We start from the raw sequence: 23520 nt of genomic DNA on the forward strand, positions 1-23520 counted from the left end.
GTCACCAGGGAGAATGGAGGGTAATAATATAATATTATTTATACTTTAGCCCTGGCCTTCTGAAATAGTTTTCTACACTTTTCTTCAGGACACAAAATTAAATACAATGTCTGAAACACACAAATTTCATCCCACCAGTGTTGTCCAGTGATTGAGCTTCAATCCACGAACCAAGAGGTCACAGGATTGATTCCAGGTCAGAGCACATGTCCTTGATTCCCAGTAGGAGGCATGCAGGAGGCAGCTGGTCGATGATTCTCTCTTACCAATGTTTCTATTGCTCTATCCCTCTTCCTTCCTCTCTCTAAAAACTTTTTAAAAAATAAAATAAAATACACAAATTTCTACAGGAGGATCCAACTAAATATAATGCCTGAGACATATTCTATTATCAAGATGAAAGACCAACCTCTACCAACAGTAACCTTGGATGCTTTTTTGATAGTTCCCAAAGCATTGCCCAGCTGTCACCATTGCTACCATTTATATGTGAAACCACATGTCCAGGCTCAGTGTAACTACATAAGACTTTCTGGGCATTGGCTACAGGCCAAATAAAAGCCACGCCCTGGAAATATCAGTGTGGAGGTGACTAACTTACCTGCATGGACATTTCTGGGTACTAACACCACTGCCACCACTTGGGACCTGGTGGAGCTGGGAAGCTACTGCACCCAATGTTGGTAGAATGGGAACAACTCAACCACAGAGAACAACACACCTCCCATGTGATCCGTGGGCAGAAAAGAGACTTTTAACAAGGTAGTGTGTACATTTCAAGTACTGTAGGCTGCAGGGATGTAACAACTCTCTTTCCTGTGCATAAGCATAAGACCAGCAAAACTGGAGCAAGATGAGCTCTGTTCTTATCACCACACAGTTCCAAAAATTACAATCTTTTCTGGTTCTGCCTGGGTTCTTGTCCCAGCATCTAGAAGGGTTCAGGAAATCTGGAGAAGGCTGTGCGAAGATTAAATAGGAGTCCAGAGACGAAATATAATTTTGAAAGGCATTTGGGGGTCAGAGGAGCCTAGTTTAAAGGAAACTAAGATCTAAGTTCTCCTCATCTCAGGACCCCATGCTTTTTATTAACACAAATTGTCCTGAGGTGAGGCAGAGATATACACTTCAAAGGGTCAGGGTTTCCTGTATAAGGAAGCATTGTCAGAATGGGGGAATTAGCCTGCGGCTGTTCAGGTGTTTGGCCAGTAGGAGGCATTAACATGTAGATTAAGATGCCCTTTAGCTGTCTGGCAGCCAAGCAATCATCACTTTTCAGGTTTGGGGAAATGCCATCAGCCATTCCCAGATTCAGCCCTGCTGTCATGCTGGAATTGGCTTCCAGCATTGTTCCATTTCTGGTTTCCTGTGGCACCTTTCTTTTTCCTTGGTGTTAACTTTTTCCTGATGGTGAATTTTGTCTCTACCTACAGGGTCAGGCATATATGTCTGAACACAAAGGTAAATGGAATTTAGGGTGAATGTTTTTTCCCCCAAAGAACCAGCCTCTCTGTAAATCAGTGGGTATAAATGGACCTATAAGGAGACTTTTGGAATGGCTGAAATGTAAAAGAATGACCATACCAAGTGTTGCCAAGGGTGTAGTGCCACTGGAACTCCCATGCATTGCTGGTGAGAATGCAAAATGGTACAGCCATTCTGAAAAACAGTTGAATGGTTTCTTAAAAATTTAAACATTTAGCCCTAGTTGGTTTGGCTTAGTGGATAGAGTGAAGGGTCCTGAAGGGTTCTGGGTTCTATTCTGATCAATGGCACATGCTGGGGTTGTGGACTCAATCCCCAGTGAGGGCATGCAGGAGGCAGCCAATCAATGATTCTCTCTCCTCATTGGTGTTTCTAGCTCTCTCTCCCTCTTCCTCTCCCTCTCTGAAATCGATTTAAAATAATAATAATAATAAAGAGTTAAATATTCACCTGCCATATGACCCAGCCATTCCACTCCTTGGTATTTACTCAAGGTAAATGAGAACATATGTCCACATGAATAAAGACCTGCACGTGATTGTTCATAGCTTAATTTATAATGGCCCCAAATTGGAAACAACCCAAATTTCCAACAACAGTGAATGGATAAACAAATTGTGGTGCATGTGTATGTATGCAAATATTCATTTGTTCGGTGGAATATTACTTAGTGATGAAAAAGGACTGAGCAGTTGATGCACAGAACAATGTAAATGGGTCTCAAAATTGTACGCTGAGTGACAAAAGCCAAATAAAAAAGAGTTTGATGATTCCATATACATAAAATAATAGAGAATGTACCATGATCTACAGTGACAGATCAGTCAGTGTTTTCCTGAGGATTGTGGAGTAAGGTCAAGGAGGGATAAAAGGTAGGGGTTATTTAGGGCACTAGCACATTTTGCAGAGCATGGATATGTTCACCATCTTGACTGTGGTGATGTGTTCATGGATGCCTACACATGTCAAAATGTATCAAATCGCCCCCTTCAAATATATGTGGTTTATCAATCACATTTCAATAAAGCTATTTCTTAAAAATGGAGACATAGGAAAAATGTGCCAGCTAACCTTTTCCTCCAGAAACATCTGATGTTTCTCCCCTCCTACCCAATCAAAATACCCTATTTAATATCCATTATTTAGTTCTTAGAAGATAGATCATTGAGAGCAGATATGGCCTTATGTACCTTTGTGTTCCCAATGAATTTTAGAATAATATATTGAAAACATCACAGGCACTAAATATATAGATAAAAAGTGAGTCAAGAATGAATTAACTAGTTAAGTGAATCGTTTTCAACCGTAACAGTCATAAATGACACTACTGTACCATCATTTTTGTGAAGCCCTACAATTGCTGACTTTCCCCTCTCCAGGATGAATTTCTTTTTTTGGCAGGTCAATACATCTCACTCCAGATTATCAGGCAAAAATCTTTGTTGGAGGACGATCTATGAGTACAAAGGATGCAATTCATAACAGAAACCAATGAGCACTATTTGTTTCTCTTTCAATAGAGCATTGAGGTGGCCTCTTACGACTCTTTGTAGTAGCATTACAAATTTAGAACTGTAGTTTAATACCAACTGGATTCGGTTGATAAAGTGTCTCCCAACATTCAGGAATTGGATGTAAATGGAAAAGTATCCTATATAATAAAAGGTTAATATGCAAATTGTCCCCACGTGTGGGAGTTCAACCAACTGGGAGTTAGACATGTGCTGACCACTAGGGAGTGGTGTGGAACATGACGGGCATCAGCTTCCCTCCGGCTGGCAGCAGTGTCAAGCAGCTGGAGGAAGGGAGGCCCCGGGTGGCAGCTGGCAGCCGGCAGCCACTAGGGACTCTACTTGTGCACAAATTTCAAGCACTGGGCCTCTAGTCTATATATATACATATATATAAGGCTAAGTGACCAACCAAATGGCTGTCTGACCCACCAGCTGGTATATATGATGCACACTAGCAATTTAAAAATAAATGTTGACTCACACATGCGCAATATATATAAAGCTCACACATCGCAATATATATAAAGCTCTTGCTGGTGCCAATTGCATGAATGTATTTCAATCTGTCATTGTTGATCATGAATTTGGTTGTTTTTGTTGACATTCAAAGTGCCATTGATCAGGCTCAGGTTCTAATCCTGAGCCTGATACTAGCTATTTGAACCTGGGTAAATCACTTCATCATTCTTGGGCTTAGCGTTCCAGTTCTTAAAACGAGGGGATGAAGCAAAATTGCTCATGGAGCTTTCCTATGTCAACATTCTGCAATTTTGTGATTCCAGAAAGGATCTATTTAAATGAGCTCTTTGGGGGAAGAGACAAAATGAGAAAGGCAGTTGCAGGATTAAGTGGAGGAGAGAGTGTTTCTACTCTCAGGAAACTCTCCCACATGGGTGGGGACACTCATGGCCCAGTTCTTTGTCATTAAACTATCCACTGGAGAATACTATCCATTGGTGTATCACACCTCCTCTGCAGAACATAGAGCTAGTTTTGTGTCCCATGTACTTGCTGTGTATAAATTGTGTAATGAAAAAAAAAAAAGGCATGGCAGTTTTGTTCTGGAGGAAAAATGAACCACACATTTGGCCACTTTTCTGTGCATGTTTCATATCCAGGGACACCAGGCAAAGATTTGGCATAATCTATGTTCATTCAGTATCAGAGATGAAAATTTTATCTTCTGCCCCTGTTTCTACTTGGCCAGAGTCCTTTTTCTGTTGATGCTTAATGGGATACAGTCTCCATAAGAGTGATTGATTGCCAGGTGCAGGCACATTCAGCCAATGTAACTGTGGGTCACCCCATCCCCATAGTGAAAGAAGACAAGCATGCATTTTATAAGAGGACACTGGAGCTTTCTTTGGCTTTGCAGCTCATGACATAAATACTCTGGGTTACAAATAAATAATAATAACATATATACAGTGAGTAAACTGGACTCATGCATGGAAGCAGAACATGGGGGAGATAAGCAAGGCAGGTCTCAGAGTCAAATCTTAATTGTTAGACATTAAAGCATAATGCTCATTTAAAAACTCTGTTTTATTAAGGGTGTGTTTCCTATGCTGTACTTATTTAGCCAAATAAATGTGATGTGTATGTAATCCCAGTTTATCTCAACCTTTTCTCCTGCCTTAAAAACTATCTATGTTTGGGGGAGGGCAGGGAAATCCATCTCTGAAACTTTTGAAAGTATTCTAAGAGTTTGCTGAAGATTTGAAGAGGGAAAAAGAAGAATTGAAGGAAACAATATAGGGCAAAACTTCCTACAATCCCATATGTTCCCCAAAGTTCCACTTACCTTCCTCCCAAAGAAGACAATACTAAGATTGGATGTTGTATTGTCTTACTTTCTCTAAGATCAGGACCTCTTGGAGACTATGGTCCTTTCCATCCAGAATGGGTGGGAAATATTCCTTGTGGTTGGGAATATAGAAAAGACACATTCTTGTCCTTCTCCAGCCCTGGCTCCCCATAAAGGGATGGACCTGAATAGGACATCCAAATAAAAGGTCCCCTTTGGGATAAGGAAGTTCAGCTAACTCAGAAGGCAGTGGTCCATGGCAAGAATGGGATACTGATGGGTGGATTTTAGGAAGAACTCTTATTCCATAGTGGAGGAAATTCTTAATAAACCCTGGACCTGGTTTCTTGGAGGAACTCCATAGCCTACTGTTTTCTATGATCCTTAACTCTGTCCTTCAAGAAATTGGAAGCTGAAAGATTTTTATAGTCAGAAGGTTTTAAGGCCAGGCTTATAGTAATCATTGCCCCTGTCCATCAGCTTTGAGGAGGGGTGGTGGTGGCAGGTGTGGTAATGGCTTGCCATTGTTACTGGTGTCTGGGCACTTCACCTTTACTTGATTGTTTCCTTAACCTGGCCTACCTCTCTGAAAGGATCCCTTCATTAAAGCCTCTTCATTGGACACATCTGAGTGAATTATGCTCTCTGACTCAAACAGAGCCTTTGCAACTTACAACCGTGTGACATGCTTGCTGAGGAGAGAAAAGCAGCTCCTGACATGGGCACCTGGCCTACCACAGTTAGGCATCAGTGTTATTAGAAGCTGGCCTGAATGCTCATGGCTAGGCCATCTGTTCTCTTGTTGGATACAAACAATTGCACAGACTGCCAATGTCAGACAAGGTCACTCTATACTGTGATGAAGTGAGACTAAAGAAGACCACTTCCAAACTTCTAGTCACAGACAAAAACAAAGTCCAATCAAAAGCGAGCTTTTGCAAACAACAAAAACTAAACATTCCCCTCTCCTAAGAGCAATGACTGTTGCTTCTTTACCAATTATAGCTTTAGCCTTCCCTCCTTCTAGATGAAGATTAAGATAGCTAATCATAGAATCGTTCCCCTTCCTGACAGTACACAATCCAGAACAAGCCCTCATTTCCTTGGACACTCTCCAAGATGGCGTAACCACACCATCTAAATCCTTTCTAACATCCTCTTATTGAAACACCTCAAAGTTCCCCATGGTGGCAAGTCCCCTCATTTCAAGTGAGAAACCCAGCTTGTTCAACTGCAGGTGTGCTCCTGATGGTCTTTGACTATAGGGCATCAACACTGGAAATAACCAGAACCAGATGGTCTAAGTTCTTTTATTTAAACCCCCCATTCTAGTTGTTCCAAAACCCTATTACAAAAGCCCTCAAACTGGAAGGTGGTTGAGTTGCCATGCTTAGAGAAGTTCTTTCTCTAGGAAACTATGATCATCTAGTTCACCTCAGTTCTAAAAAGCTAGACAAACTAAACTAGATAAGCAATGATGTGTATGCATAACAATAGCCACCAGCAGTGGAAATTCCAATGGTGGGATGCAGGTGAGACTGCCAATAAGGGATGTCCCCACCTAGGAGCTCTGACATTGTACCAACACCTTAGGACAACAAAGCCCATTAAAAGCCTTACCCATGATCTTGGATTCTTCTGGTAACCTGTATGGGCATTGTTTCAGAAACACACACGTATTTCCAATAGTTATCCGTCGAATATACAGCTGGTCCTGAGAGGCCTAAAGACCTGCATTGTTCCTCATCTCAAACATCCTGGGATACTATCAACAAGATATACATTAGGTCTTCTGCTTCCTGATGCCCAAGAAACTTTCCTAATAATGTCAAATGTTCTCACCAAAGTGGTACTGACACACTATTCCTACCCATCTGCATTAACCATCACAACTCTATCAAAAAGATCTATTTTTACAGACCATCTCATTATCTGATCTCTGACTATTTCCCTTAGTTTAATTTTTTTTATTTGGAAGGTGTTCTTCAAGCTTGAACGTACACACTCATACTAACCTGCCCATCACATAGCGCTCCAAGACCAAGAACAACCTGGAGTGGTCAATGGACCACTAGAACATTGCAGTTACAGGACTGGCTGATCAACCCACACCCTTAGGCTTTGCCCCCAATAACATACTCTATTTCTATACACAGACTACCCTTTTTAAAAAATAAGTACTGACTTTGCCCCAAACTCCCTATGCCAAGGACTGTCAACTCCTTAGTAGCAAGAGGGTTCCTTGAGTAGCCTCAGAGTACTTAAGAGAACAGAGAAGATACTTTCCCTTGCACCAAGAACAAGCAATGTGCCAGCCAGGAATCTACTAGGATGGGAGATGATGCACAAGAAGCCCTCGCACCCGTTAAAAACTGGAGACTGTGACCTCAAGTCTTTCAAGTGAATGCCTTTAATCAACTCTGTGGTTTTACAGTTTGTAACTTCAACCTCCTTCCTTTATTATTTTTGCCTATTCTGTTCACACCACTTTCTGCTCCATTTGGCCAGTCAGAACTCTGATCTGCACATCTCTTAGATCCCAAAATTTAAGATGATGACCTGAACACTTGTCAAAGACGTTCTGGACTCTTACCAAAACCATATTTGGCCTCAGGACTTTGAAGTCCTGGATGGTGAGGATGCATGGGATGGGACATATACTATGGAACTGGGTGCCCCCTCCCACACTGCTGGGATGAATCTGAAGGAGAGTTCTGCACAAAAGAGCCAGTCCTCTCGTAAGCACTCCTGAGATAGACATATCAAATCTGTTGAGATAGCAATATCTGTTTCCAGTAAGTGACTGAACACTTGTCTACTTTTTTCAATCTACTGCCTTCAATTCCATATTTAGATCTTGATTCTGGTTCCCAGGTGGTGATATATTTGGCCTTCTCTATCATATTAGACTAACTTTCTGGCATAAAATTATGCCTCCCTTCATCTTCTCCTCTCCCTGGGGGAGAGGCTCTCTTAGTCCAAACCCAAGTCGACTTTGCACTTGGTTCAACCCTGGAAAGTACTCAGGGGTATTAGATACTTTGATAGCTCCTATTTATAAACCTTCACTCTTAATTCTCTCTTCTCTCTTATCTTCTGGTCATTCATCCATCCATCCATCCATCCAACCAACCACTTATTTAATTGCCCATTCAAATTTTTTTAAGAATTACGGTATACCAGAGTATGTTAGACTCTTGGAATATGATAAGACCCACATCATTCAGTCTACAATATAGTGGTGGAGAACAGCTTTAAAATGTATTTAATCCTCACCCAAGGAAATATTAATTTTTTTAGAGAGAGATGAGAGAGAGAGAGAGAGAAACATTGATATGAGAGAGAAACATTGATTGGTTGCCTTCCATACACACCCTGAACTGGCATTGAACTCACAACATTTTGATATATGGAATAATGCTCCAACCAATTGAGCCACCTGGCCAGGAAGAAGAACAGCTTTAAAAAAGAAAAGTGGCATAAAATGTGATGCATGCTATAATAAGAAGTATGAACAGCATGTTGTGGGAGGTTGCTGGTGAGTAACTGCCTTCCTGCCCACCTCCTTCATTTCTATGACTCCTCTCTGATCCTCTATATCCTCCTCCTCCTCCAACACAGTCATGACTCCTGAGCTTGAGGTTTGCACCAGCACTGACATGTCTCCTGTTCACTTATCTCTTCTCTCTGATCCATGCATTTGAAGTGAGACCCCATGAGAGATACAGTAAAACGTTAGTCATTCCATTGAAAGGGTATTAAACCAGATTTTGAGTGGCTATTAGTGTGGAAAATTAGTGCCAGGATAATGAGGTGTGTGTACACCTACTATTTATTGCAGAAGAGCAGATGAAGTGAAATGCCAGCTGTAATTGCTCTCTTTGGGGAATTATAGGGGAGAGAGGATAAAGTGATATCACCACTCTCTTGACTCACCATCATGAATTTAAAAATGTTTATATGAAAATACCACAAGAAGATACATGTTATACTCCCATACACATATATAAAAAAAGATTTGGACAAAATTACTGGGAACTGTAATAAAAAGCAAATACTTTTGCCTATATAACCAGAGCCATATAATACGAACATTCAGGCATGTGTCAGCAGGATCAGTGCCCTTCGCACTGGGGTGCCCTGGCGTTTGGTGGCTGCATGACCCTCCTTCACAGGGACCACGGCAGGCTAGCTAGGGGTGCTGGTCAGAATATTTTTTCATTTGTTTATTCATTTATTCACTCAATAAATATTCATGCAGTGCCTTCCATATGCCAGGCACTGGGCTAGGCTGAAGATACAACCGTGAACCTAAGGACATCCTCTGTACTCTTGCAGCTTGTACTCTAGTAGCTACTAAGAATAGATGAAGCGCACTAAGCCAGAGGGCAGTAGGATGCAACCATAGTCGTTCTAATTTTTAACTTTGATGTGCCAGGTATTAAGTGCTTTGTGTGTAGTTATTCTTTTACTACTCATCACCATCTTAAGGTTAAGGTTATTGTTTTCACCACTTTTACTTTTACTAAATGTATTATCCTCATCTTACAGGGGAGGAAACTGAAGTTCAGAAGAATTAAGCTACTTACCCCAGTTCATACAGTAAGTGACTTTGTTTGCCAAAGTCTGCGCTTAGACACTGTGAAAGTTCCCCAGTGAGAAAGCAGAACCCAATTACCCAGCAAGGAGAAAGCAGTCTGTTACTCGTCTTCCTTGTGTTAGATCTCAAGTCTCCTTTTCCAGTTCATAAACGTGCCTTAGCTCTTGGGCCTACTCTTCCTGCTGCATCTCTACCTGTGACCCAGTCTCCGGTCTGCACCACCCTTTCCTCTGCTCTCCACAGCTCTGGGTAAATGTGCTGCCTCAGGGAGTGCAGCCCCAGGGACTGCACTCTGTGCCTCTCCACGTTCACCTGGCCCTCAGGCAGGAGAGGAAAACAAAGCATCCCGTGGTTGTCCATATATAATGTTCCTACAGATAGGCTATCAGATGCATTTGAGGCTCCAGGGAATACCAAGGCTTTAATCTTCGATGCTTCCCTTCTGCTTCCCTTTAGATTATCATCTAAACCAATAATGCAATTGAAGATAATGTACAGCTGTATTAGGAAATCCTGTTTCACTTTGTGCTGAGCTTAGCTTATAAGAACTAACATAGCAACTGTATTTTTCTTCCTCTGCCTTTGTTAGCAACTAAAACCCTAATGCCTTATTTCCCCCCTCCTGGTTTCATTTAGGAATTGAAAACGTTTTGTTCTGGTTCTCTGAAAAATTCTGTTGTACTCTGGGGAGGAAGTCTCCTCTGCTTTGTAATCTTCCTCTACCAGTGGGAAGCTAACAGGGAATAAAGTTCCAGAAGAAAAACTATCACCTTTGTCACTTGACAGGAACGAAAATTCGAGGTTTTGACAAGTGACAAATTGATTGTGATTAGGGGAATTATTTAAGTCACGAAGGACAAACTTGAAGGGTAAGAATTGTTCTGTTTACAGGAGTAAAGCTAAAATGAACCTACATCTTTTCCATTGTTTTTCAGAACACATCTTTCCTAGCCCCAGCCAGAGAGGCAATGCTTTATAAAAATGACATTTCTATTTTTTAATCAATGTAGTGTTATTCAACAAGATCTGCAGTATGTAAGAGCTAGAAGGAAGCTCTGAAATCATCTAGTCCAAAGAATACAGTGTCTTGTTGGAGAAACTGAGGCCTGGAGACCTCTGGTTGGCAGAGGTTAATGGAACAGCCAAATTGCACCCTGGGCCTTGAACCTCACTCAGTCTATTGTCTGTCACCTCTAGGCTCTTTCCATATAATTCTTAGACATGTGGCAGCCAGGAGTTGCCCCAGACCAGCTGTACCCAGAGCTTTGTATGAATGTGTTGGAGGAGGATTGCTCTGAAAGAAACACTTAATGATTTAATTATTAATAGTAAAGAAGAGATCCAACAGCTTCTGCTGCTACTACTGAAGGCTCATCATTTTCACATTTTGAGTGACACCTCATTTATCAAACAGCATGATAAGAGGACAACTTTACAGAATGAAAAATGCTGACTTTATTTTGTAATGTCAAAAAATGACATTTTCTTTTGGAAAAAAAAATGTCAACATGAAAAACCTGTTTTCATAATGTAAAATTTCAGGCCTCCATTTTTCCCATGATACCTAAGATATTGAAAGGGCCCAACTGCTAATGTACCATTATGAATCTACTTATATGTACACACATATTTTCATACATTTCTTGAGAACTTTCTAGAATAGTTTTAGATTAAAATGTATTAGAAAGAGAAAGAAAAAGCTAAGCTTACTTTCTACCTACAAAGTAGTTTAAAAGATACTTAAGATAGTTACAACCATGCTTGCTTTTTAATTAGGCATATACATTTTTAATAAAATTAATAAATAGCAATCACGAAGCCGTGTTAGCCTAAAGTTTAAAAGAATTGAGAGGCAAGAAGCTCAGATTTGGGCAGAAACCCAAACAGTATCCTTAATACAAGGTGAAAGCAAGGCATTTTTATGAGAAAAAGGAAAATAAAAATTACATAAAAAGAAGAAGAAAACTCCTCTAGGTGCGGACAAGCTGAGCTACTCTTGGCTGCACATGATGGGTTACTGATTCTACCCTCAGCTAGAGCGTCCACAATCACCAGTTCTGTGGTCGGGATGGCCACGGTCCTCTGGGTTGGCCCAGTCCTAAGGGTCAAGGAGTGAGAGGAGCAATATGATTGGTCTGGACAGGCTGCTCCAGCTCCATCTTCCGACGTCTCCACTCATGTCACTTTCCCCAGCAGAATTACCCCAAACGTGGTCCTTCGTCTAGTACTTCCAGAAGACAACCTCTTAAAAATAAATTCTCTGGTCAAATGAATTTGAAAAATGCACATAATATAGTCCCTTGAAAATTTACAACCTATCTTAGCTCTTTATGGCTCTGAGGTGTCCCACTCTCAAGAAAAATGCTGGTTTAAAAAAAGCTATTTTAACACAGAGTCATTTTAATTTCTCATGGAACACATTTTGGAAAATAATGCCACAGAGGTTTTTTTTTCCAAAAGGTCAAGAAGATGTATTTCTACGATTATGAATACATTTAAAACAGTGGACTAAAAGCGAGAAACCTGGTCTTCGGCTTCTGGTACTGTCAGGTCTAGACTTGTGCTTTAAATAAATACAGAAGCAGATTTATTACATGGAGTAACTGTTTTCAGACGTTGGACAGTAGGTAGCTCAGGAATATGACTCCTGAGAGAAGAAGAATGCATTTAGCGAGTCTCCTGGTGGCTGACCTTTAGCCGAGGTACTGTCTGGTGGGGTGCTGGGAGGCAGAGCGGTGTCACTCAGCTGAGGAACTGACATCAGGGTCAGGTGCTGAGGCAGCTGGAACTTGTGGATCAAGGTACCAGAGGAAGGAGTGGCACAGAGAAAGAGCTCCAGAAATCTAGAGGCCCTCTTACCTTTGGCTAGATACAACAACACTTACGCACTGGGGAGCTCAGCAAGGCCTGGCCGGAAAGAGCTACTGCAGTAGTGTGAGGTCCTGGGAGGTTTTGGACTGCTCACAGTGTAGGAGACAGAGCTTGACTCTCCTACGTGAGGGCACCTTGCCAAACACTGCAGCTTTGCACTGAGAGCCAGCAAGGCTAGGATCTAGGCAAAGGGCTGCACTAGATCCCACCGAACAAAGCTTAGAAATAAGTCTCAATGGGATCCCACTGATCTGCCGGTCCGTTAAAATACAACATTCCTCCCAGGAAGAAAAATACCTGGACTCTTGAAATTGGACCATTTCCAATGTCCAGCATATAATTAATAAAATGACTAGGTATTTATCTCTGAATAGCCAAAAAGATGTGACCCATAACAGGGGGTGGTGGGTGGTGGTTGGGGGCCGGGGGTAAATAGGAATAGACCCAGATATGACTAAGGAGCTGGAATTAACAAACAAGTGCTTAAAACCACTCTAATACATCTGTTTATAGATGTAAAGGGAGATGGACATAATGAGTGAATAAGTGGAAATAAACTGGAAAACATGATACCTGAATTAAAACCATGCAACCCCAATAAGCAAATGCATATTACTCCTTTTGAAGAGTACTTTGAAAGCAGCCAGTTATTAATTACTTTCCAGAATAAGAGTTTCAGTTCCATGCTTAGATTCTGCACTTGAATTTTACAGATTATGTGGATTTAAAAGAACCCCAGCTGTGGCTGAAAAAGGCATAGAAATTATATCTAGGGATAAAAAGTGGAACTTGGCTGTTAATGGAAAGTTATAAAAGATTCAATAGCTGCATTAACTATGGGGAGTCAAAAAGAATAGTTTCCTTAGTGAGAAGCAATGAGAGAAAATGTTTCAAAACTAAAATGTGAAACAAGAGCAAGTCATAGATAAAGATGATAAAAGGAGTTTCATATAGTAATTTCATCTTCAATCGAAGCTGGTTCTTCACTTTTGCAGGAAACATTTGCCTCCCTGGATTTGATCTTTCCACATTAAACTGCAAGTCAGCATGGTGGAGCCCCAGCTTTTGTAGACTATCTTCTGTCAGAAATCATAAAATCCTCTACCCTGTAGCATATAGTGTATGGATTCTCCTTGCAGGGATGAAATTCTACCTCTTTTCCCGAACACAGTGGCATAGCATGGCAGGGACTCAGAAGGGTCTAAATGCAAGAAAGAGCTAAGGTAAGGTTGATGGAGGCAGCCAGGGAGCATCACTACACTTTTATAAGCTGAGAGAGAAAGAGAGACCATCAGATGGTTGACATTAGTCTTAATCAGTGACAATAGACCAGTGGTTCTCAACCTTCTGGCCCTTTAAATACAGTTCCTCATGTTGTGACCCAACCATAAAATTATTTTCATTGCTACTTCATAACTGTAATGTTGCTACTGTTATGAATCATAATGTAAATATCTGATATGCAGTATGGTCCTAGGCGACCCCCGTGAAAGGGTCGTTCAACCGCCAAAGGGGTCGCGACCCACAGGTTGAGAACCGCTGCAATAGACAGTCCCACAGAGACCAGAGGAGTAGAAGGAAGGGAGGGGAAGGTGAACAGTTTATCTTAAAGTAGAATGTACCTGAAGGGACTGTTTAAATCATTGCATAGAAGTAGATTTTTTAAAATTTGAAAATAATCTCAAACTTACAGAAGAGTTGCACATATAGCACAACCTCCCCCCTCTGAACTATTTGAGTATAAATTGTTGACATGGCACCTTATAATCCCCAAGTATTTTAACATGTCATATTTCCCCAAAAAAACAAAATTCTGCCCCATGACCACAACACAACCATTAAAATCAGGACATTAACATTGATAAACTACTACCATTTCATCCTCAGGCTCCATTCAAATTCCACCAGCTGTCACAATAATGTCCTTTATAGCAAAAGGATATAGTTCAGAAGCACATAATGTACATCTCCTTAATTATTTCTATTTGGAACATTTCCATGGCCTTGAGGTTTTTGAAGATAGCAGCCTAGTTTTTTGGTAGAATATCACTTGATTTATGTTTTCTGATGTTCACTCACTATTAGACCTAAGTTATTCATTGCTGGCAGGGCCATCACGAAAGTGATGCTTCCCTGGCCAGGTAGATCAGTTGGTTAGAGCATCATCCTGATACTCCAAGGTTGTGAGTTCAATCCCCAGTCACGACACATACAAGAATCAACCAATAAATGCATAAATAAGTGAAACACAAATCTCTCTCTCTCTCTCTCTCTCTCTCTCTCTCTCTCCTAACTTCTCCCTCCAAAATAAATAAATAAATTTTAAAAGCTTTTTTAAAAAAAGTGATACTGTATTCTTCTCATTGCATCCAATCAAGTGGCATATGATTTTCAACTTGTTCCATTACTAATGATGTTTACTTGGATCACTTGATGGAAGTCTGCCAGACTTATCCACTGTAAAGTTATTCTTTCCCCCTTTTTAATTAATAGGTATTTTTATAAGGAGGCACTTTGAAATTTTATAAATACTCTGTTCTTCCCCACACGTTCAGTCCATTTATTAACTCATAGTCTATGTGTATATAATGTGGGCTATAATCCCTTCTTATCATTATTTATTCTGATGCACAGTGCATTGTTCTTTGAGCACTTCCTTAGTCTTACGGCACAACAAGGTGCTCCGGGGTCTGACACCTTCCTTGCTCACACTGGACACAATTGTTGAAGAGATGGAGAGAAGGACAGAGGAACAACTGATGAAGTTTTAAACTCAAGCAGACAGTTAATTTCTATCCTCCTTATCTCCCTATCCAATGTGTGGGATCTAAAAGAAGACAAATGCAACTGCTTCCCCTCTGCTAATATGAGTGGTAGTGTGAGGGAATTTAAAACCTTGCTACATATTCATTATCAGGGAGACCTGTGTTCACAGCTCCCTGAGACTGTCAGTTCCCTGCTTGGTTACTTATGTTACGCCTTTTGTTCTACAGTGCTTAGTAACACATCTGTGAAACAGCAGTAACGTGAACCTGTTTTAGTTTGCAATAATGGAAAAACTGATGACATTTTAATATTTTCCTAATATTTCAGCACAGACTTCTCAGTGAAATGCAGTTTGCATGAGAGACCCTTGTGCAGAAATGGCTGCGAGGCTCTGTTTGGGAGAGAGGGGGTGGGGTGTGACAGGGTTGGATTTGTTTTTTTTAAATTTGAGACCAGTTAGCCACCAGGAGACCTTTTTAGTAGGTGTCTTCTTTCTAAGGGTTCACAGTATAATATATTTTTAATAGTGTTTATTTCCTTGGAGAATGACACTTTGAAAGATATTTATTTTCCAACTTTTACATGTCTGATATGTTGGAAAAAATTTTTTAATATATTTTTTATTGATTTTTTACAGAGAGGAAGGGAGAGAGATAGAGAGTTAGAAACATCGATGAGAGAGAAACATCGATCAGCTGCCTCCTGCACATCTCCTACTGGGGATATGCCCACAACCAAGGTACATGCCCTTGACCAGAATTGAACCTGGGACCTTTCAGTCTGCAGGCCGACGCTCTATCCACTGAGCCAAATCGGTTTGGGCGATATGTTGGAAACTTTACTAAAGATGCATTATCTTTTAATCAGAAGAATTGCAGACATGTAAGAAATAGAAAAAGTAAAATAATAGATGAGGAACTAGGTAGTTTCATGAAAATATTGCATGTAGGTTTTTTTTTCTGAAGTATAATGTTACACTCAGTAAAATATACAAATCTTAAGTGTGGAACTGTGTGCAACCACCATCTGGATCAAGATGGAGGATCCTGATCCCCTTAGAGGGTTTCCTTGTACCTCCTTCCAGGGGATTCCTCACCAAGGTAACCATCACTTTGACTTGTATCACCGAGATTAGGGTCAGGAAGCAGGCTCCAGCTCTGACCTGATCATTAATGAACGGTGCCAGTCTACACTGGTCTCTCTTCCTCTGCATCTCTGGAAATAGACTCAATGACTTTCAGGGACCCTTTCAGTTGTACGCTTCCAGGAGAGAAATAACAAGTAAGGTATTTTCCCCCAAGGGTCCTTAGTAAGTGAGCAGTAAAATCATCTCCCAACTTCTAAGCCTAACTCCATCTACTGAGTATAAATTAGTTCCTAAAGCTGAATCAAATAGAGTTTATTTAAATGAAGAAGCAATCTTTAATTCTGAGGTATTAGATTAATGCTTCATTCAATCACTAACATCCCAAATATCTCTTTGGCAGTCATGAGCTCTGCTGGGGAGACAATGATAATCAAATTGTTTCCAGACTGAACTGAGTTGGAATGCTCAGTAGTTGCCAGTCAAAAGACAACTCCAAGGTGATTTTGTGAGAAGGAAATGAAAGCCAGCAGACAAAGACACATTGCAGATGGTTCCCTGAGAAGTGTGTCCCTGAACAAAGCATGTATAAACATTGAGGTAGATTTCATCATTGCCTGTAAAAGTGGGACATTCCAGTGCACCCACAGACAGAAAGCATGGCATGTTCAAAAATGGCGGAAAACCTCCTGGGTGGAGAGTTTAGTATTATAATGAGGTATAACGAGGAAATTCAGGAGGAGGTCACTGGAGGTCTCAGGAAGTTTCAGCTGGCTCACCCTGGATCCTGCAAAACATCCTGGGTTTGTTCCTGAAAAACAGTCTGGAAATCTTCAACACCAGGGATTGCATAGGTATGCATAAACATCTGAGTACAGTTTTATCTTTCTGTGAAACTTCAGCAAATGACAAGATAACAGTACACAAACCCAATAAACTTAAAGGTGATCTACTAGTAAGTGTGGTTCCAGGTTAATCAAGGCAAAGTTATAAACTGTAAACAAGGTGAACCTATGCCAAGCTCTCTGCCAGGCTACATGTGCAGCCTAGTTACAACAGCACTGTTACAACAGTGCCTGCTCATAGGTCTAGTGGAAGAATAAAAACTCAGGCCCAAGTGACTGTAACAGAAGGAAGACCTGTTCAGGACCACCAGAGAGAGTAGAGTTCTAAGAGGGGAGAAAGTCATTTTCAGTTAGGGAAAGCTTTATGGAGGAGGTTGACCAGAGAGCCCGACTTTGAATGACAAGCAGCAGTTGAATACATAAAAAGAGTTTAGTCCAAAAATGTGCTGCTCTTACATAACATACACAGCAAGATTAATGGTTTTGTGCTGAGATCCTCAATTTATATCTGCAAATCAGTTGGTCATTATTAGGGAAACTGTCTAAAAGACTGACAGCCAAAGATGTTCCATATGTTATATCAAGAAATCAAGACATATAAAGAAAACCATGTGTCTGCAAAGGCACTGTAAATTAGTGTTTCTCTTCACAACCCCCTAGGCTAGGCTGTGTCCACCTGAGGGCTCTAAGGTTCTCCCATTGGGCTGATCAAATGGGGACCTTTCTCCAATGCCACAGGAGTTCCTCCTCTCCTGGAGGGAAATAGAACATCATAAACGCTATCTATTCCGTGTTGTGGTAGGAGAGCTTCCTTCTTGGTTTGACATTTGTATTATTAACCCTGAAATCATTGAGCAACCTGAGACTTCACTTCCTCAGTGATTTTTCCATGTGGAGATCTCCAGATTGGATCTCACTTGGGAAGCTCTTCTGTGTGAGAAAAAAAAAATCCCCTGGTGAAGGCAATGAACCAGAAACCACATGGCTGGGCTCTTGAGCAAAGATCAGGAAAGAGCAAGTCACAATTATTTGATTTTCTTACCTATTCATTCGAACTAATATATTTTAAATTTTTACTCTAGATTACCCACAATTTGAATTACATTATCTGAACATCATTATTACTACTACAAATAAATCATTTCCTCTTCAATGAAAGTGCACTGTGCTCCATTTATGTGCCAATAGTTGCTACTCTATGAAAATGCAAAAGACCAAAAAGATCACAGTCACTCAGTATCATGTGTCATAATTCTTTGAGCAGTTATCAGGCACCCTGTAGTACCAGGCACTTTTCTGGGAGCTGGGGAAAGAGAAAGGTGAGCCAGAGACCCTCGGGAGTCATCTCCTACAATTCCCCCATTTTGGATGAAGAAATCATAGCTGAGAAAGTTTATGTAATTTGAAACCAAGGTCACTTTACTACTAAGTTGCAGAGCCCAGGCAAGAAGACTCTTTCTTTGACTAGCAGATATTCTATTACCAAAAAAGCCTCTTTTTATAGGAATAAAAGGAAATCTGACAACTGTTTTTCCTAAAATCTAGTAGTCAGTGTGCTACCACAGGGGGAGCACTGCTCAACCACAGCCAGGCTGACAGCTGGCAAGTGCAGCAGTGGTGGTGGGAGTCTCCCCGCCTCTGCAGCAGCACTAAGGATGTCCGACTGACGTCTTTGGCCTGCTCCCCGAGGGCCCCCAGACTACTAAAGGGTGCAGGCCGGGCTGAGAGGACCCTTCCCCGAGTGCATGAATACAATGCACAGGGCCTCTAGTTTATTTATAACAAGTAAAAACTAAAAGAACAGGAATATGATTCATCCCTAAAAGGGACAGTTGCTATCCACAGTGTAATTGCAATCACCCAAGGTCAGCTGCATAACTGGGACCAGACATGGTTTGGAGCTAATAAGTATTTTTTCTTAGTTTTTACTCTGGTCTCCAGCAGTTGAAGTGTCAGTGCAGCTATCAATCTGCTCTCTGTTTACCCTCTATTTCCTCCAGTTTGGGTCTGATTTGAAAGGCGATTTGCTAGCTTCCCTTCCTTACACAAACAGGCTAAATGTGCATAGAACCAAGTATTATTTTTAAAACCTTGATTGCAGTGTTATTTACTTACTCAATTATTCATGGATTCATTTATCAAACTCCAGTTGAACATCCACCATGTAGGAAAGCACTGGGTTAGGTACTAGGATTATGAAACAGACCTCAGCTGGAGACAAGTAAGCAAGCTCCTTGCAACAAATGCCACCCTAAGACAATCTGAGTGCTGGAGGAAGACAAGGCGGTGCCTCTGACCCAGACCTGGAGATCAGGGAAATGGCTTCTCCCTTATTCTGACTCTGCAACATTACTTGAAAGATAGTTTTGATTTTTCCCCCATTGTCCAGAAGAAACTGAGTTTTGTATAATTTAAGTGACCTCTTTATTTGTTCATTCATACAACAAAATATTTGAGATCCTGCTAAGTATCAGGCACTGTTCTCAGCACAGAGGATAGAGTAGTGAGCAGAAAAGATAAAATTTCTGTGGGAAAAATTGACATTTTTGTGAGTGAGGTAAAATATGAACAATACATCATGACATATTGGAGCCTAATAAGCACTAGGAAGAAAACTACAACAACTTAAGATGCATAGAGAATAAGGTGGCTTGTGGATGAGGATGGGGAGAAGGCTAACTATAGAGACTGGTTGTAGAAGGTCTTTCTAGTAAAATGACTGAGATTTGAACTGACACCTGAAGGAAGTGAGGGACTTGGTCATTTCTAGGATTAGCAGAGGGAACAGCAAGTATAATTGTCTCCCTTTATCCAGGGAGGTATTTCCTAGATCCCCAGTGGATGCCTAAAACCACAGACAGAACTGGACCCTATATGTACTATGTTTTTTCCTATAATACAAAGCTATGGTAAGTTTAATTTAAAAATTAGGCACAGTAAGAGATGGACAACAATAACTAATAATGAAACAATATACTGTAATAAGAGTTTTGTCACTGTGATTACTGGTTTCAGGGATCCTGGCTGAACTCTTCAGATGGGCTACATGCTTTCTGGCACAATATGTTACCATCAATGGAAAAACATTTTCTGTTCATGTCTTCCACCCACAAATTTAATGCCTTTTCCATCTTAACTAAGCACTTACCATGTAGTGTGGCTGCAACTTTTGCAGTTTGAGGTGAAACAGCAAAACTAGCACAAATAATTTCCCTTCTTTATACTTTCAAAGATAGAAGACTTGTTGGATCTTATCGTGGATCTTAGAAACCTCAGCATATAACTTTTTTTTCCCTTATTAAGTTGAGAACTTTTACCTTTTCACTTAAAGGAAGCACTTTCCAGCTTCTCTTTGGCATATCCGAATTGCCAGCATCACTACTCATGCACTTTGAGTCCATTATTAAATGATATAAGGGTTACTTGAACATGAGCACTACAATACCAGTAGTTCTGATAACTGAGACTGCTACTAAGAGACTAATGGGTAGGGAGCATGTGCAGCGTGGAGATGATGGACAAAAGAATGATTCATGTCCTGGGCAGGATGGAGCAGGATAGTGCAAGATTTCATCACGTGATCCAGAGCAGCACTCAATTTAAAACTTATGAATTATTTACTTCTGGAATTTTCCATTTGATACCTTTGGACTGTGGTTAGAGGGTGAGAAATGATCTGTTTCTGTATATAGTCTGATGGGTAGAGTTACAGGACTTGCTGATGGATTGAATATGAAAGAAAGAGAGAGGTCAAAGTGGGTGCTGATTGACAAAACAGACAGGGTCTGACCTAGGAGTTGTTTTACATCTGGGATAGGCAGTCAAAAATTGGTAAACAAATCAATATGACTCCATTTGTGCTAAGTATGAAAAAATGCTGCAAAAGAACAGATAGATGCTATCAGTAGGGTAGGCAAGGACTGTCTCTCTAAAGAGGCAGTGTTTAAACTAAAGCTTGAAGAATAAGAAGGATCCTCTATGCAAAGATCAAGGGGTAGAGTATTCTGGGCGGGGCTCCAGCAGGTTCAAGAGCTCTGAGGTCTCGTTGCTAACAAGCAGAAAAGCCAGGGTTTAAGCCAGTCTGCCCTGTGTTTGTTCTATTTTTCCTACTCTTACAGGCTCTAGCACAGTGGTTTTCAGGGTGTGATCTATGGACCCCAGAGTTACCTGAGGTCCTAGGGGAGTCCACAAGGTACAACTGTTTTCACATTAATACTAAGCCACTGTTTTTTTCTTTTTCATACTAATTCTCACCAGTATATGGTGCTTTCCAAAGGCTACCAGACATGTGATATAGCAACAGATTGACTGCAAAGTGGATATGAGAATCCACTGTCTTCTATTAAGCCAGACACTGAAGAGGTTTAAAAAATGGAAAGCTATGTCACCGTTCCCACTACATTCTTTTAGTTTGTTAAAATAGTTTTTCCTCATAACATATGTTATTTATGTTAATAAGAAAGGAAGTTATTAATGTTATTTTAAATAAATTAACATTTTAAATATTGCTCATATTCATTTCTAGTGGTAAATATCAATAGCTATAACCACCCCCCCCCCAAAAAAAAAAAATCCCACAAAAGTTATTTGGGTCCTTGATAATTTTTAAGGATGTAAAGGATCCTGAGACCAAAAGGTTGAGAACTGCTGCTCCGGTATTAATGTTAAAGTTCTTTCAAAGTTCATACTTGGTCTCTAGATATAAAACCCCCTTTGCTCCCACAACTTTCTTTAAGACACAACAGAAAGAATTGCCAATGCTGAGTGTTCCCTGCATTCTAGGCCTGTCCTCAATGCTTTACAATGTTTAACTAATTTAATCCTCTGAAATAAACCTAAGACGTGGGCACTTTTATTACATCCATTTTACAATGAGGAAACCAGGGAACAAAGGCATGACAACGTGTCCCGGATCACACAGCTAGGAAGTGGAAGAACTGGGATTGGAACCCAAGCAGCCTTGCTCTACAGACAGCGTTCTTAGCCATCAGTGGTAATTTAATATGTGTGAACAAATAAATAAAGATTTAGCCCTAACATTATGCAAATCTCATTTGTAGGGGATTACAGTAGCTCTGATGACTGGCTGGGGGATCCAGGGAAGGCAGTGGGGATGGAGGACTCAAATATCATGTAGTAGGTAGAGCAAGAGAGCAGGCGAAGTCCCTGGGCTAGTAGGCAGTGCTGAGCGGCAAGCCATGGAAATTCACTTCTGCCATTGAGTCCCACAGGCAAACGTGAATCAGGAAAAGGCACAAGGCCGGAAGGGCCAAAGCTGCGTGGGCACGAGGACTAGGGAGGAAAGGAGTGAAGTCCATGCCCCTGCCCCATCCGATCTAAGAGACAGTCATCTCTCAGCTCGGAAGCTTCCCGTTCCTCTGACTCTCAAAGGAGGGTCGTGCTCCTCTGGAGGTCACTTCCCCAGGGGAGGCCTTGGTGGAGATTGGAAATGTTCTCTCTCTCTCACCCATCCCATCCAATCAAGAGTGAGCAAGAGGATTCTAGATAAATAATAGTAGGAGGGCTGGCGTGCCCAAGACTTGATTGCATTTACTGTTGGATTCATAGGTGGACCACTTGGTTGAATGGCATCGTGTTAGGAAAAATACTCACACCAGGTTAAATTTTACAATAGCACACTTTTCTTGGTAGATTAAACAATCACACATGGTTTGTAGGCTTTAGTGTAAAGAGTCTTTTAAGTGACACAAAAATTCCTAAATGTGCCTTTATTAAAATCAAGTATGCAGACCATAATCAATAAAGAATGAAAATTGAATTATATTCTATTGAGCATAATTTATAACAAGAATTTGAAAAATGGCATTTAAAGTTTTCATGCTTAGTAGGGTGAGATACAATTTCCACTTTCTGGGTAATCTATCTATATATATATATAAAGAGCCAGGGGCCGTATAGGGGGGGCATTAGGGGCAACCTGGCCAGCAGGGGGGTGTAGTAAGGGGTGACCATGCTGGGGAGGGGAAGTTAGGGGTGATCAGCCAGGCAGGCAGGTGAGCAGTTAGGAGCCAGCGATCTTGGGTTGTGGGAGGGATATCCGACTGCCAGCTGTCAGACATCCCCCGAGCACTCCCAGATTGGAGAGGGTGAAGGCTGGGCTGAGGGAACCCCACCCCCTACCGCCCCATGCACGAATTTCATGCACCAGGCTTCTAGTGTAATTTTAAGGTCAAAGGGAAATGTTTATATATGATAACCCATAGCCTCATCTGTTATAAGCTGCATAATCTCTTTCTTCATGAATTCAGTCTCACAGAGTATGTATTATGCAAATGAGGTAATGGATGAGAGAAGAGGAAACCCAGGGAAGCCTACATGGTTTATATTAGAAAAAGATCATACACAATGGACACCCTTATGTGCCTTTCCCCATCCCTTTCTCTCCCTAACTTACAAAGGTAAGGACCATCTTAATAGTCCTACTATATGCATTTATTCCTAAAACTGTATTGTTTAGTTTTGCATGTTTTGAACACAAGGTAAATGAAATCAAATTGTATGTGCTGTTCTGCAATTTGCTTTGTACA

The sequence above is a fragment of the Myotis davidii genome, unplaced genomic scaffold (genome assembly GCF_000327345.1).
Source record: "Myotis davidii unplaced genomic scaffold, ASM32734v1 scaffold557, whole genome shotgun sequence".
NCBI lineage: Eukaryota > Metazoa > Chordata > Mammalia > Chiroptera > Vespertilionidae > Myotis > Myotis davidii.